Genomic DNA, 15,144 nt, shown 5'->3' with positions numbered 1-15,144 from the left:
CGTACTGCTTCCCACTCTTCTCTGCCACACTCTGTTCTACACCCAATGGCACAGGCAGTACCAGGATTTCATCATTTGGAGAACCATAATTGGAACCCTGAATCCTACATTTTTTGGGGGGGGGGTTCCAGTTTCCTCCCTTTTTTTAAATTCATTCATGAGATTTGGGCATCACTGACTATGCCAGCATTTATTGCCCATCCCTAATTGCCCCCGAGAAGGTGGTGGTGAGCTGCCTTCTTGAACTGCTGCAGTCCATGTGAGGTAGGTACACCCACAATGCTGTTAGGAAGGGAGTTCCAAGATTTTGACCCAGCGACAGTGAAGGAATGGCGATATAGTTCCAAGTCAGGATGGTGTGTGGCTTGGAGAGGAACTTACAGGTGGTGGTGTTCCCATGCATCTGCTGCTCTTGTCCTTCGAGGTGGTAGAGGTTGCGGGTTTGGAAGATGCTGTCTAAGGAGCCTTGGTGCATTGCTGCAGTGCATCTTGTAGATGGTACACACTGCTGCCACTGTGCGTCGGTGGTGGAGGGAGTGAATGTTTGTGGATGGGGTGCCAATCAAGCGGGTTGCTTTGTTCTGGATGGTGTCGAGCTTCTTGAGTGTTGTTGGAGCTGCACCCATCCAGGCAAGTGGAGAGTATTCCATCACACTCCTGATTTGTGCCTTGGACATGGTGGTCAGGCTTTGGGGAGTCAGGAGGTGAGTTACTCGCCTCAGGATTCCTAGCCTCTGACCTGCTCTTGTAGCCACGGTATTTATATGGCTACTCCAGTTCAGTTTCTGGTCAATGGTAGCCCCTAGGATGTTGATAGTGGGGGATTCAGCGATGGTAATGCCATTGGATGTCAAGGAGAGATGGTTAGATTCTCTCTTGTTGGAGATGGTCATTGCCTGGCACTTGTGTGGCTTCTCCCCTTCTCTCCTTTAAGTTGCTAGTTGTTGCTGCAGTGCATTTCCACGAGTAACAGCAGCTTTGGAGACTGCTGACCATTCACAAATGTAGACAGTGATGGTCAGAGAGCTGTTTGACACATGAAGGCGTTACAGCCGTGCTCAAAATAAACTTGCAGTTTTCAGGAAGGATAGTGATTTGGAATGGGAATGGTTGTTTTTCATTCCTTTCCTAGCATAGGGTTACTGAGGCTAATAATGTCCCAATTGTTTCCTTTGTAATCAAACTTGGAACCCTTTTGGTTCTTGCAGTAATGGTGCCTTTACTCACTAAACCACTGTGGGAAGATAATATTGATTACCCAATAAACGGATTCCTCACCTTCACCCCTCCCAACAGGAAGATTGTTTGAGATGTTTTTTTAAAGTGCATTGGTAAAGCATCAATCAATAGAAATCAGGTATTTTAATAATTACACTGTGCCTTGATCCTTAACTAATACCCTGTAAATAGGCTGCCAAAAGATTTAATTACTTTCAATAACAATTATTTGATTTTTTTTTAAACTAACTGTGGTGTGTCAGTGCTTGCTGTGCTTCTAATGTGAGTTGGCAGTGCTTAAAGCGTTATTCATCTATTTGGCACTGTTACGATCTCTAAAATTGCTCTTTCACATTCTAAGCCAAGGGTGTGCCTTGGAAGGAGGTCCACATCTAAAATGTGTTGAATTAGAGCACTCAGAGAAAACAAATTCATGAGCAAAGCATATATGTTATTTAAAAGTTGAAATTGCCTGTGTGGTGAGGGACTGTGGTATGGGGGAGGGGTGAAGGAAAGAGAATCAAATACAGATGTTTTAAGATTTTGTGTATGATAGTATTGTTTGAAAATATAGCATGTTTAAGCCTTTTGCAACCCCAGTCCACCCTTAGTTCTTGATAACCCTTTGCCAATTACTCTTCTGATCTTAGAGCTCTCGCATCTGCTTTGCTGCCTTTTTGCAAAGCATTTCTTTTCCTCTCAGGAACTCTTAAATCTCTATAAAGCCCAAATCTGTCCAACTGTAGTAATTTCACTGCCCTATTCACCGTTGATGTGTCCCTTCCAATACCACACCATCTGGTTGTCTGCTGACTGTGTTGAATGCTGGAACAGAATTTACTGACTTGGTTTAAAGTACCAGAGAGCATAGTAGATGCTATTAAATTTACCAATTATGGTACAGATGCAGATAAATTAACTGTGGACACCATTGCCTGTTCAGGTAAGGGCTGCCTCAGCAATTGATCTCTGTTGCATTTTAGCCAGGAAAAGAATTCTTCTATCCATTATCAAGAACAAAGAACAGTACAGCACAGAAACAGGCCATTCGGCCCTCCAAGCCGATCTTGATGCCTGCCTAAACTAACACCTTCTGCACTTCCGGGGCCCATATCCCTCTATTCCCTTCCTATTCATATATTTGTCAAGATGTCTCTTAAACGTCGCTATCGTATCTGCTTCCACCACCTCCCCTGGCAGCAAGTTCCAGGCACTCACCACCCTCTGTGTTAAAAACTTGCCTCGCACATCCCCTCTAAACTTTGCCCCTCGCACCTTAAACCTATGTCCCCTAGTAACTGACTCTTCCACCCTGGGAAAAAGCTTCTGACTATCCACTCTGTCCATGCCGCTCATAACTTTGTAAACCTCTATCATGTCGCCCCTCCACCTCCCTCGTTCCAGTGAAAACAATCCGAGTTTTTCCAACCTCTCCTCATAGCTAATGCCCTCCAGACCAAGCAACATCCTGGTAAACCTCCTCTGTACCCTCTCCAAAGCCTCCACGTCCTTCTGGTAGTATGGCGACCAGAATTGCACGCAATATTCTACGTGTGGCCTAACTAAGGTTCTGTACAGCTGCAACATAACTTGCCAATTTTTATACTCTATGCTCCGACCGATGAAGGCAAGCATGCCATATGCCTTCTTGACTACCTTATCCACCTGCGTTGCCACTTTCTGTGACCTGTGGACTTGTACGCCCAGATCTCTCTGCCTGTCAGTACTCCTAAGGGTTCTGCCATTTACTGTATACCTCCCACCTGCATTAGACCTTCCAAAATGCATTACCTCGCATCATGACTTTTGTTTTCTTATTTTGTCCCTTTTTTAATAATTCATTTTTAGGGTATGAACATTTCTAGCAAGGCCAACATTTATTGCTGGTCCTGATTGCCCTTAAAAAGGTGGTGGTGAGCTCCCTTCTTTGTGGTACTCCGACAGTCCTGTTAGGTAGGCAGTTCCAGGATTTTGACTCAGTGACAGTGAAGGAATGGCGATATACTTCCAAGTCAGGATTGGGTGTGAATTGGAAATGGTGGTGTTCCCATGTGCCTTTGTCCTTCTAGGTGGTAGCAGCAGTGGGTTTGGAAGGTGCTGTCGAAGGAGGCTTGGCTAGTTGCTGCAATGTATCTTGTGTGTCGGTGATGGCAAATATGCTCTTAGACAAATGTTTAATATATGCAAAAACTTTCAATGAGATGCATGTAGTGTTATCTAGATAAGTTAGTCTGTGCTACTAAAGGACTATGGGGAGGGAATAATCAATTAAGCTATTGCATCTCTTTTTGATGCTCTTAATGTTTCATCTCAAATTGCTGCCCTGCTGCTGCTATCAATGATGGGGCTCTTCATGACTTTACTCTAGTGTCACAGGGTTCAAAAAGCACTCTCCAGATACAACTCGAGTTTGAGAAAACAAAAACCTGTCTTTGTACGGTGACTTTTTTTCACATTTCAAATAAACAAAATTCAAGAATTTCACATTTCCATCATCTGACTTCTCTGAAATCGCAGCAACCATGCTGACATAAAATTTCTTTCCTTCGAGGGAAATAGGTTTTAAAATACTAACAATTTATACTTTGTCATCTAATAGCTAAGCTATTTCCATTATCTGTGATAAATAAGGGAACATGATTCCAGTGACTGTAAAGAGGCTGTAAACGCAGAACCATTTAAAATACCCATAACTCGTGTGAACTGCAGTCTTGCAATGAATGGGATTTTTTCATCTGACCAGAAGTAAATTGGTAATTGTAATACCACTTCAGGAATGCGCGAGGTTCCTACTAAAGATCCTTAGGTGTGCTATGCCTGCACAATAGCCTAGTTACCCAAGTGATTGAATACTTTTTTTTTTAAGTAAAAGCTATTTACATTGAACTTTTAAACTTAAATCTGCAATGAAATTGAAAATAATAGAATAATGAAATCTAAAAGTTGTGTGCTGGTTCGAGCCCTCCCTTGCTCTCCAGCTGGTTTCATGCTATAATGCACTCATGGAGTGCAGCAGTTTAATGAAACAGCTGTGCATCGGTGGGTAGCACTCTCTCCTCTTGAGTCAGAAGGCTGTGGGTTCAAGTCCCACTCCAAACACTTGAGCACATAATCTAGGCTGATTATTCCTCGTGCAGTACTGAGGGAGTGCTGCACTCTCAGAGCTGTCACTTTTGGGATGAGATGTCCTGTCTGCCCCCTCAGGTGGACATATAAAATCCCATGGTGTGATTTCTACCAAGAGAGGGGGAGTTATCCCTGGTTTCCTGACCAACATTTATTCCTCATGAAAATTGAAAACATCTATGTTCCTTTATTTCATTCCTGTTTGTGGGAGCTTGCTGTGCACAAGTTGGTTGCTGCATTTCCTATATTACGTCAGTGACTGCACTTCAAAAGCATTTTGGCTAAAAAGCACTTTGGGATGTCCTGATAATTGTGAAAGGTGCTGTGTCAGTGTATGTTCATCCTTATTCAACCATTGTCATAGAGTCATAGAGTTTTACAGCACAGAAACAGGCCCTTCGGCCCAACTCGCCAGCGTCAACCATCAAGCACCTGTCTTAACTAATCCCATTTCCCCGTACTTGGCCCATAGCCTTGTATGTTATGGTGGTTCAAGTGTTCATCTAAATACTTCCTGAATGTCGTGAGGGTTCCTGCCTCTACCACCTCTTCAGGCAGTGTGTTCCAGATTCCAAACACTCTGAGTGAAAAATTTCTCCTCAACTCCCCTTTAAACCTTCTGCCCCTTACCTTAAATCTATGTCCCCTGGTTATTGACCTCTCCGCTAAGGGAAAAAGTTTCTTCCTATCTATCAATGCCCCTCATAATTTTGTATACCTCAATCAGGTCCCCCCTCAGCCTTCTCCACTCCAAGGAAAACAACCCCAGCTTATTCAGTCTGGCGTCTTAACTGAAATGCTCCAGCCCAGGCAACATCCTGCTGAATCTCCTCTGCGCCCTCTCCATTGCAATCACATCTTCCTATACTATGGTAACCGGAACTGTACACAGTACTCCAGCTGCGGCCTAACCAGCGTTTTATACAGCTCCAACATTACCTCCCTGCTCTTATACCCTATGCCTTGGCTAATAAAGGCAAGTATCCCATATGCCTTCCTAACCACCTTATCTACCTGTGCTGCTGCCTTCAGTGATCTATGGACAAGCACCCCAAGGTCCCTCTGTACTCCCTAGGTCCTACCATCCATTCCATTGCCTTGTTAGACCTCCCAAAGTGCATCACCTCACACTTCTCGAGTAAACTCAATTTGCCACTGCTCCGCCCATCTTACCAGCCCATCCATATCGTCCTGTAATCTAAGGCTTTCCTTCTCACTATTTACGACACCACCAATTTTCATGTCATCTGAAAAGTTACTTATCATACCTCCTATATTCATGTCTAAATCATTAATGTACATTACCAACAGTAAGGGTCCCAGCACCGATCCCTGTGGTACCTCAGTGGTTACAGGCCTCCATTCACAAAAACAACCCTCTTCCATCACCCTCTGCCTCCTGCCACTAAGCCAATTTTGAATCCAATTTGCCAAATTACCCTAGATCCCATGGGCTTTTACTTTCTTAACCAATCTCCCATGCGGGACGTTATCAAAAGCCTTACTGAAGTCCATGTAGACTACATCAACTGCTTTACCCTCATCTGCACATCTAGTTACTGCCTCGAAAAATTCAATCAAATTTGTTAGACACGATCTCACCCTGACGCAGCCTTGCTGACTATCCCTGATTAATCCCTGCCTCTCCAAATGGAGATTAATCCTGTTTCTCAGAATTTTTTCCAATAATTTCCCCACCACTGATGTTAGACTCACCAGCCTGTTTATCCCTGCTACCTTTCTTGAATAATGGTACCACATTCGCTGTCCTCCAATCCTCTGGTACCTCTCCTGTGGCCAGAGAGGATCTGAAAATTTGTAGTGCTGTAGTCAGCCTCCTGCTTCTGCATATAGAAAGTCACAGTAACTTAATTTGGAGAACAGTAGAGGCATAACCAGAACTGCTCTTAATATACAGGTTGAGTCTGGTTCACAGATGGGAAATGTTTGAGTACATACTCCTGAAGATTTCCAGACTTTAATCCATACACTCATGGCATCTTAGGCTCGGGTGCTGTAAAGTCTTGTAGTTGGAAGAAGAAAATTGCTGGTTCCTGGTGGACTTGGGTTGATTAGAACACCTTCCTGTGAGCGTAATGTAGTTGCAGTGTTCTGGTAACATTTGTCATGTTAACAGTATGCTGCACTTGCAGTTCAAAGCTGGTGTTACCACTGATAAGTGCAAAATTGAACCAATGGATGTTTGTTTTTCCAGTGTTGACCTCTAGATTTTGCAGCAAAGCCACAACACTGCACCCCCCCCCCCCCGCCCCGAATCCCCACCCCCACTTTCCCCCTCCCAAAGATGGTTTGAGAGCTTATTCCATTTCCTGTAGCAAGCACTGAGACTGGGAAACCTTGTAAGTTGCTGTCCCGTATGATGCTGGTGTCAGGATTGCTGCTGCAGTGTTTCAGTGGTCTGGGTAACTTTACATCTATAATCTGCAGGTATCTGCCAAGATGTCAAGGCCTTGGAGTGGGTGCTGAGGAAATTTACTAGGATGGTACCAGGAGTGAGGGACTTCAGTGATGTGGAGAAATTAGAAAAGCTGGGATTGTTCTCCTTGGACCAGAGCAGATTTAATTGAGGCGTTCAAAGTTAGGAAAGATTTTGAAGGAGTAAATAAGGAGCACTTGTTTCCACTGGCAGAAGGGTCAGTAAGAAGACACAGATTTAAGATACTTGGCAAAGAACCAGGTGTTGAAGTTACAGTACTGGCCATCATTAATACTTGTTATATGTATCTCGGTGTATATATTTTATTATTGAGAAACCCAATGCTTGTTGTGCAGGGGCCATGAAGGTTGAAAAGAGAAAATGAGGTACATTAGTCAGTTTTAGGGAAATGACAAGAGGAAAATGAAGTTGAAAATGATGGTGATAGCGAGAATGAGATGGGGGAAGAGAGTAGGGGTAAAAGTTTTTTTACCAAATTAGTGCACTGGAACTTCTTACATTGGGAGGTCTTGAGAGTGTTAGTGGTGCTACTCCAAGAGACACAAAAAGTTCTGCACAAGGTTAAGATTAAGTTAATTTAGTCATGATAAACTCCAAACCAGCCTGTATTCCAGTGTTTACTGTTGTAGCTAAAATATTTTTGAACATTACTTGTTATCCATGTTACAATCAGATGAGGAGGAGTCACCAAGCTCCCTCTTGTCCGTCTCCTTGTTTAACCATAACAGGGTTTATTCCTTTTAAAACAGTGGATGTGCTTACCACTTCAGTGAGTGTTTTACCTTTTTCCTTTGTTGCGATCATAAAAAAATCAATCGGACAGGTTTTCTTGAGTTTAAACAAGAAAGCGGTGAGTTTATTGTACTTAGAAAAAAAATGAAACCCAATCTAGATAAAACTACAATGCACTTTCACTCACACATGCACTTGAGAATCTCACATACAGAGTACACAGTGATGCATACAAGTAGTGTACAGAGTGATAAGAAATAGTCTGGTTTGGATTAGAGTCCTGAATAGGATGTAGTCACACTTCCTCACACCCTACTTCCTATAAGGACTCCATCCCATTCTCCCAGGTTCTCTGTCTCCAACGCATCTGTTCTGATGATACAACCTTCCACAACAGCGCTTCTGACATGGCTTCCTTTTCCCTCAACTGAGTATTTCCCCCACTGTGGTTGACAGGGCCCTCAACCATGTCCGACCTATTTCCTGCACTTCTGCCCTCACCCCTTCCCCTCCATCCCAGAACCACGACAGGGATCCCTTGTCCTTACTTTCCACCCCACCAGTCTCCACATCCAAAGGATCATCCTCCACAATTTCTGCCAGCTGCAGCAAGATGCCACTACCAAACACAGCTTCTCTTCCCTTCCGCTCCCTTGTCAGCATTCGGGAGGGATCGTTCCCTTCGCGCCACCCTGGTCCACTCCTCATTACCCCCGACAGCTCGTCCCCTTCCCATGCAATCGCAGGAGGTGTAATACCTGCCCTTTTACCTCCTCTCTCCTCACCATCCAACCCCCCAAATACTCCTTCCAGGTGAAGCAGCTATTTATTTGTACTTCCTTCAATTTAGAATATTGTATTCGCTGTTCACAATGTGGTCGCCTCTACGTTGCAGATTGGGTGACTGCCAGTCCAAAAGCATGAGCCCGAGATTCCAGTTGCTTGCCAATTCAACACAACCCCCTGCTCTTATGCTCACATCAACGCAAGCTCGAGGAGCAGCATCTGACCTTTCAATTAGGCACTCTACAGCTTTGCTGACTCAACCTTGAGTTCAACAATTTCAGAGCATGACTGGCCTTTTTAAAAAAATGTTTTTGTTATTTTGTTTTATTTTTTCATGACATGCCTATTTTTCATGTGGACAGAGCGGCTCATTATTCTGCCATTAACACTCTCTCTGGACTTTGTCTTTCAGCACAAGCATTAACACGCTCTTTGCCTTTGTCCCATGACTGCTTTGTTATTTAATCTCTCCTGCCCTCTTATTACGCACCTCTTTTGTTCTTTTCCCCACCAATAACCCCCCCCCCCCCCACCCGCCCCCTTCACTTGCTTGAAACCTAATTCTTTTCTAACCTTTGCCAGTTCTGATGAAAGGTCACAAACCTGAAACGTTAACTCTGCTTCTCTCTCCACAGAGAAATACTGCTATGTTTGAATGACTCTCATCTTCCCCCTCCCTGCGAAACCCCTCCTTCCCTGAGCTACCCGAGGCTTGGTTCCAGCGACGCTCCTCAGCCTCCGCTAGGTGCACCTGCAGCAGCAGCCTCTGCGGTGGTGCTGCAGCCGCCGGCCTCTGATTTGCTGGCAGCTATGCAGGGGTGGTACTAAATTTGGCGAGCCTTCCAAAGAAGAAGCGACGTAGTTTCTCCAGACGTCGAGACCACTGCTGCTAGGATAACATTCCCCCAAGATTTCTACCACTCGGCCAAGGCTGATATCTTGATGTGAAATTTTTTTTTTTTTAAACTGCAAATGTCGGTGATGTGAAATTGCTGGAAATGTCAGCCCCTGTAAAGAGAAAAGATAGTTCTGTGACATTTTGAATGGTAACCTTATATAGTTCCCATTGTGAAATTTGTGTTTTTGTAAATTAACAACTAAGGGCGGCACAGTGGCGCAGTGGTTAGCACCGCAGCCTCACAGCTCCAGGGACCCGGGTTCGATTCCAGGTACTGCCTGTGTGGAGTTTGCAAGTTCTCCCTGTGTCTGCGTGGGTTTTCTCCGGGTGCTCCGGTTTCCTCCCACAAGCCAAAAGACTTGCAGGTTGATAGGTAAATTGGCCATTATAAATTGTTACTAGTGTAGGTAGGTGGTAGGGAAATATAGGGACAGGTGGGGATGTTTGGTAGGAATATGGGATTAGTGTAGGATTAGTGTAAATGGGTGGTTGATGTTCGGCACAGACTCGGTGGGCCGAAGGGCCTGTTTCAGTGCTGTATCTCTAATCTAAATCTAATCAATCTAACAAGTTCATTTATCATCGTCTGTATAATCTTTGGGACACTTAATACGTCCTTGCAGCTTGACATGTAATTTACTTACTGTCCATTATATTTTGCAATTATTCTGTGTAATTGGTTTGATTTGTGCTTTTCTCTTCTGTTATTCAAATCTGTGTTTCTGAACTTGATTGTATCTTGGTTCCTTTGGTATTTTATTTTTATTTATTGTTCTGACTGCACTGTTTTATCTTTGATTACTCTTATTGATTTCTGTCCTGGTTAATTTCTCTCTCTGATTATTGAGGCTTGAGCCTGTTACTGTGTTCTCTATGGATGTTTTATGTAACAAAGAATTTAAATTCATTTAGGGCCTTTCACGATCTCAAGATATTGCAAGCACAGCAAATGTTCACTAGATTGATTGCTGGGGTGACAGGATTTTCCTTTCGGGACAGATTGAGTAGAATGGGCCAGTACTCTCGAGTTCAGAAGAATGAGAGGTGATCTTATTGAAACTTAAGATTCTGAGGAGGCTTGACAGGATAGATACTGAAAGACTGTTTCCCATGGCTGGAGAGACTAGAACTAGAGGGCATAGTCTCAGAATAAAGGGTTGATCATTTAAAAGTGAGATGAGGAGGCATTTCTTCACTCAGAGGGTTGTGAATCTTTGGAATTCTCTAGCTCAGATGAATGATTCTATGTGTTCAGTTGTTCAGTATATTCAAGATAGAGGTCGATAGATTTTTGGACTCTAAGGGAATCTAGGGATGGGGAATTGGGCAGGAAAGTGGATTTGAGGTGCAAGATCAGCCATGATCTTTATTGAATCGGCGAGCAGGCTTAAGGGGCAGGATGGCCTACTCCTGCTCCTATTTCTTGTGTTCTTATTGCAGCCAATGAGGTGCTTCTGAAGTGTACTCACTATTGTACTGCAGGAATCAGAGCATCTGATTTGCACACAGCAAGGTCCCACAAACAGCAATGAGCTAAGGACCAGGTAATCTATTTCAGTGGTCTTAGTTGAGAGATAAATATTGGCCAGACACCAGGGAGAACTCCCTTACTACTCTTCAGATGATGCCATGGGATCTGTTGCGCCCACCAGAGCAGGAAGATGGGGCCTTGGCTTAACATCTAAGTCCCTCAGTACTGCACCGGAGTCTCAGCCTAGATTTTGTGCTCAAATCTCTGGAGTGGGTTTGAACCCACAACCTGCTCATTCAAGTCCCAGTGCTATTACTGAGCCCAGGCTGACACTAAAGGGCTCCTTTTTCTTCCAATTTTCTCCACTTCCCTCATTTTGGGGCAGCACTGTCTCATTGCTATAAGATAAATGAGGCACCATATCAAGTGTTTTTATTTCCTGTACCACTGGCGTAGGTAAGCACTTGTACTTCTGGAAACTCAGTGCAGCCTGTGGCCTGGCCTTTACCCTGCATGCATGAAGGTAGGACAGATTTCAGAGCACCAGAATGGACTTGACAAAAAACCATCTCCTCCTTGGATTTTTTCCAAACATTTTGGGGAATTTAAGTTTAGGTTCCATTCAAAGATCTAGAAACCTACCTACTTATGTGCATGTGAGCGCAGTTAAACCTTGACATTGGGAGGCAACTTGGTATTATTACTTGCTGAGTTATTGATCTTTGCCATACCATGACTGGAGGAATCATACTGGGCAAATGGTGAAGTGTCATCCACATGAGGCAGATGAAAATCAAAGTCAGCTAGAAGGTGCTCTGGCCAATATGTATCCCTCAAGCAACATCGCTCAAACAGATGATGTGGTCATTATCTTATTGCTGTTTGTGAGACCTTGCTTTGCAAAATTTGACTATTGCATTTCTGGCATTACAACAGTGAGTATATTTTTTTTTAAAGTACTTAATTGACTCTAAAGCACTTTGGCACATCCCGAGGGCGTGAAAGCATTGTAAACCTACTTGGGCATGTGAATTGTGTATGGGCCTGAATTCTAAAGACTCCTGAAAAATGTGTGTTGGGAATTATGTTGTTCACTAAGAATTATGTATTGCAAGAGGGGCATGAACTATGGAAGATGCAACAAAGGCTTCACTCTCCTGATGAGATTGTGTGTCTGTATGTTCAAGAGACCTGCTCTGCATTAAGTTGGCTTCTGGCCAGGCTACCAATCTCATTGCTGGACTGTACGTAAGAGCAAGTAATGGTTGTTGTTTTAACGAAGGGAATTTAAAATTAATCATGTATCTGTGAATACCACTACTACTTTTAAGGCCGGCAAGAAGACCATTATCAGGATGGAGAGAGTTTCTTTTTGTTGCATGCCCCTGTCTGTTGTTTCCCAATGTGTATGGTGCAGTGTGGGCTGTGCTAATGACATGAGTTGTATCAATTTAAGTATAAAATTTTCTATGCAAATGACACCATCTAGTGGTAATCATAGTGTTTCAGAGCAATAAAAAGTGTTAAGTGCCATAGAATTTATATAGAATCATAAGCGTTGGGCTTGTTGAAAAGATATGTTGAGGTAATTTTCAAGATTACAGAGTCTGTTTTCCTCCCATAACTCATGTTTATGAAAATGTAAGCATGAATATTATGTCAGATGAGGACAGCATAGGGTTTAGCCTTCCAACAGCAGCTTTCAATTGTGTAGTGCTTTTAATGTAGTAAAATGACCCAAAGCACTTCACAGAACCATAATCAAGCAAAATTAGTCACCAAGCCATATAGGGAGATATTGGGACAGGTGACCAAAAGCTTGATTAAGGAGGAACGTTTTAAGGAGTTTTCAAGGAGGAGAGGCTGAAAACATAGCTACCAATGGTGCAGCGATTAAAAATTGGATGTGCAAAGATCCAGAATTAGAGGCGCACAAAGATCTTAGAGGACTGTAGGGCCGAAGGAGGTTATGGAGTTGTACGTACAATTTATGAACAGAATTGAAAAAGTTGGCCCAAACGTAATGGTTCGCTCTGACAATGTGTCCAAAATTCAAGGGACACAGTTTTAGCCAGTTAGCAGCAACAAGGGAACTCAGGCAGAACGTTTTTGCATAAAAATTTATAAATCTGTGGAATAAACTTTGAGAAACCAGGGAGGCCAACTGTAGCAGACAATATGCATGTGTTCAAAGAAAGAAAGACTTGCATTTATATAGTGCTTTTCATGACCTCAGGATGTCACAAAGCACTTTACAGCCAGTGAAATTTAAATGGGTGTTGGTTGTTGATCATAATTCTGTTTTTAAAAAATGTAGGTAAAGTAGTCCTGATGGTAACCCCTATTTAAGAGTGAGCACCAACTTTAAGACTCCTTTTATTAAAAAAAAAGAGTATTTTGATTGTATTCACAAATGTTCTCATTCCTGTTATTTCTATGGGGACTACCTGTGAGGGGGTGAAGCAGAACATTGTGAACCAACATAATTGATGCTTAAAGCACACCCACGTTACTGGCTCCTACATAATTCCATCCCCTTCACCCACTGCCAGGCTCTTAAACTCATTTAAGTCAGTTTTCCCTGGAGTCATCCACATTTCATATGTAGAGAAAATATTAACAGAATGGGAGAGAGGCAAGGATCTTTTGATGATTCTAGTATGTATCATCTTTCATCTGAGTCAGAATGCATAGGTTCAACCCTCACTCCATAAATTGGGCACGTAATCTTGGCTGACGCTTGCAGTATTGAGGGAGTGTGCACTGCTGTGCCTTTGATGAGAGGCTGCACAAAGTCTGCCTGATCCTATAGTTCAGTTGGATGCTGAAGGTCCCAAGTAACTCCTTAAAGAAAAGTGGGGAGTTCTCCCAGTGCTCTGGTTGATGGTCACCTAGCAACCAAAATCATCAAAACAGGTTAATTGGTCTTTGCTGTTTGTGGGATCTTGCTGTGTGCAGAATAGTTACTATTTTGCCAATTATGACTTCAAAATAGTGCACTGAGAAGGGCCTTAATTTTTTTAGAAATATAATGTGTTGCACAAATGGAATTTTTGTTTTTTTTCTCTTTTTCTTTCTCTTGGTGTCTCACTCCTATCAGTTTCTCTCTTCCTCCTTTCTCATGATCTCTCTTGCCTCATCTCTTGTTTCTTTCTCTTACTCTTCATTTACACTGCATGCTTTTTGCTTCTACTCTCCTTTCTTTCACTTTTTTCTTTATAATCTGTCTCTTCACTCTCCTCTCATTTCTCCTTGTCTTTTTGCTTTCCTTTCTCCTGTCTCTGCTCTCTCTTCCCTTCACTCTCTTACCTCCTCTCCTTTCATTTCACCTCCTCCTCTCCCCTAACTCCCGCTTAGTGAAACAAGATTGACTAAGATGATACCAGGGGTGAGAGGCATTGATTATGAGCAGAGATGAAGGAAGTTCAGGCTCTTTGCAATAGCACAGAAAAGATTAAGAGCAGTCCTGATTAACGTTTTCGAAATTATGAGGAATTTTGATAAAAATAAATAGGTGAATGCTATTTCCACTAGTTTCAGTCAGTAACCAGAGGATGCAAATTAAAGATATATAAATGAACAAAATGGATTGTTAGAACTTGGAAGGCTCAACCAGAAATGGTAATGGAAGCGGAATCCATATTGGTTTTAAAAAAGTAGATGAATATTTGCAAAATTGCCAGCACAGGCATGATGAACCAAATAGCAATCTTCTGGGCTGTAAAATACTATGATTCTGGGGTACTGAGATTGAGACATTGTAAAAAGAAAAAGACGTGCATCCAGTATTGTAAACAGAGATAGATAGCATTTACAGCTCCAAATCAGAATTCATCAAATCCCAGGTGTGAAATTTTGAATCATGAGCCCACACCTGAGGGATTGTGGTAGCAAAAACATCATCACGGTTGAACAGCAAGCTGAGCCAGTTACAAGGACTGCAAGCAACTGCCTGGGTATAATTTTATTCTGCTCTCATTTTTGTTTTTAATTTATATTTTATTGCTTACCCTTTTCCTTATTTCTCCCTCCATCTGGTTGTAAGATTCTCAAGTATTTTCTCCTGTAGGCGAACACTAGTTAGGTTGAGCTATCCTAACATTCTTAGCATTAGTGAAAGGCCACCATTAAATCTCGAGTCCTACAGTTGGAACAGAGGATTTGTTTTGGGATTTGCTATGAGTTTTGGGATTCACCTGCTTCCATTGTGCTCTCTCTGCTTGCTGTCCAGTAAGAGCAATATTGGAGGAGGGGGGATTATTGACAGAGTAAATACATGTGCGAGATTGCAACCCTCCAATAGTGAGGGCATGATTTCCCATGCAACCCTAGCCATATCTGGGACAGTTGGTAAGCCTGAACTTTTAAGCCTGTGAGTTTAACAGCATGTGAGCACTACAGTTAATGGAGCCACATTTTTTGTTTGAACAGAATTTTCTTTTTCTAACTTTTTGC

General features: G+C 42.8%; 1 protein-coding gene across 8 annotated transcripts in view; it reads left to right on the top strand.

Annotated features, from left to right (window-relative positions):
* Positions 1-15,144, top strand: part of pak1 (p21 protein (Cdc42/Rac)-activated kinase 1) — a 205,058-nt gene that overhangs the window by 139,835 nt on the left and 50,079 nt on the right. The window lies entirely within an intron of this gene.

Source organism: Heterodontus francisci, chromosome 6, assembly GCF_036365525.1.
Source record: "Heterodontus francisci isolate sHetFra1 chromosome 6, sHetFra1.hap1, whole genome shotgun sequence".
Classification (NCBI taxonomy): domain Eukaryota; kingdom Metazoa; phylum Chordata; class Chondrichthyes; order Heterodontiformes; family Heterodontidae; genus Heterodontus; species Heterodontus francisci.
The sequence above is the reverse complement of the archived record's forward strand: the minus strand, read 5'-3'. Positions and strand labels throughout refer to the sequence as shown.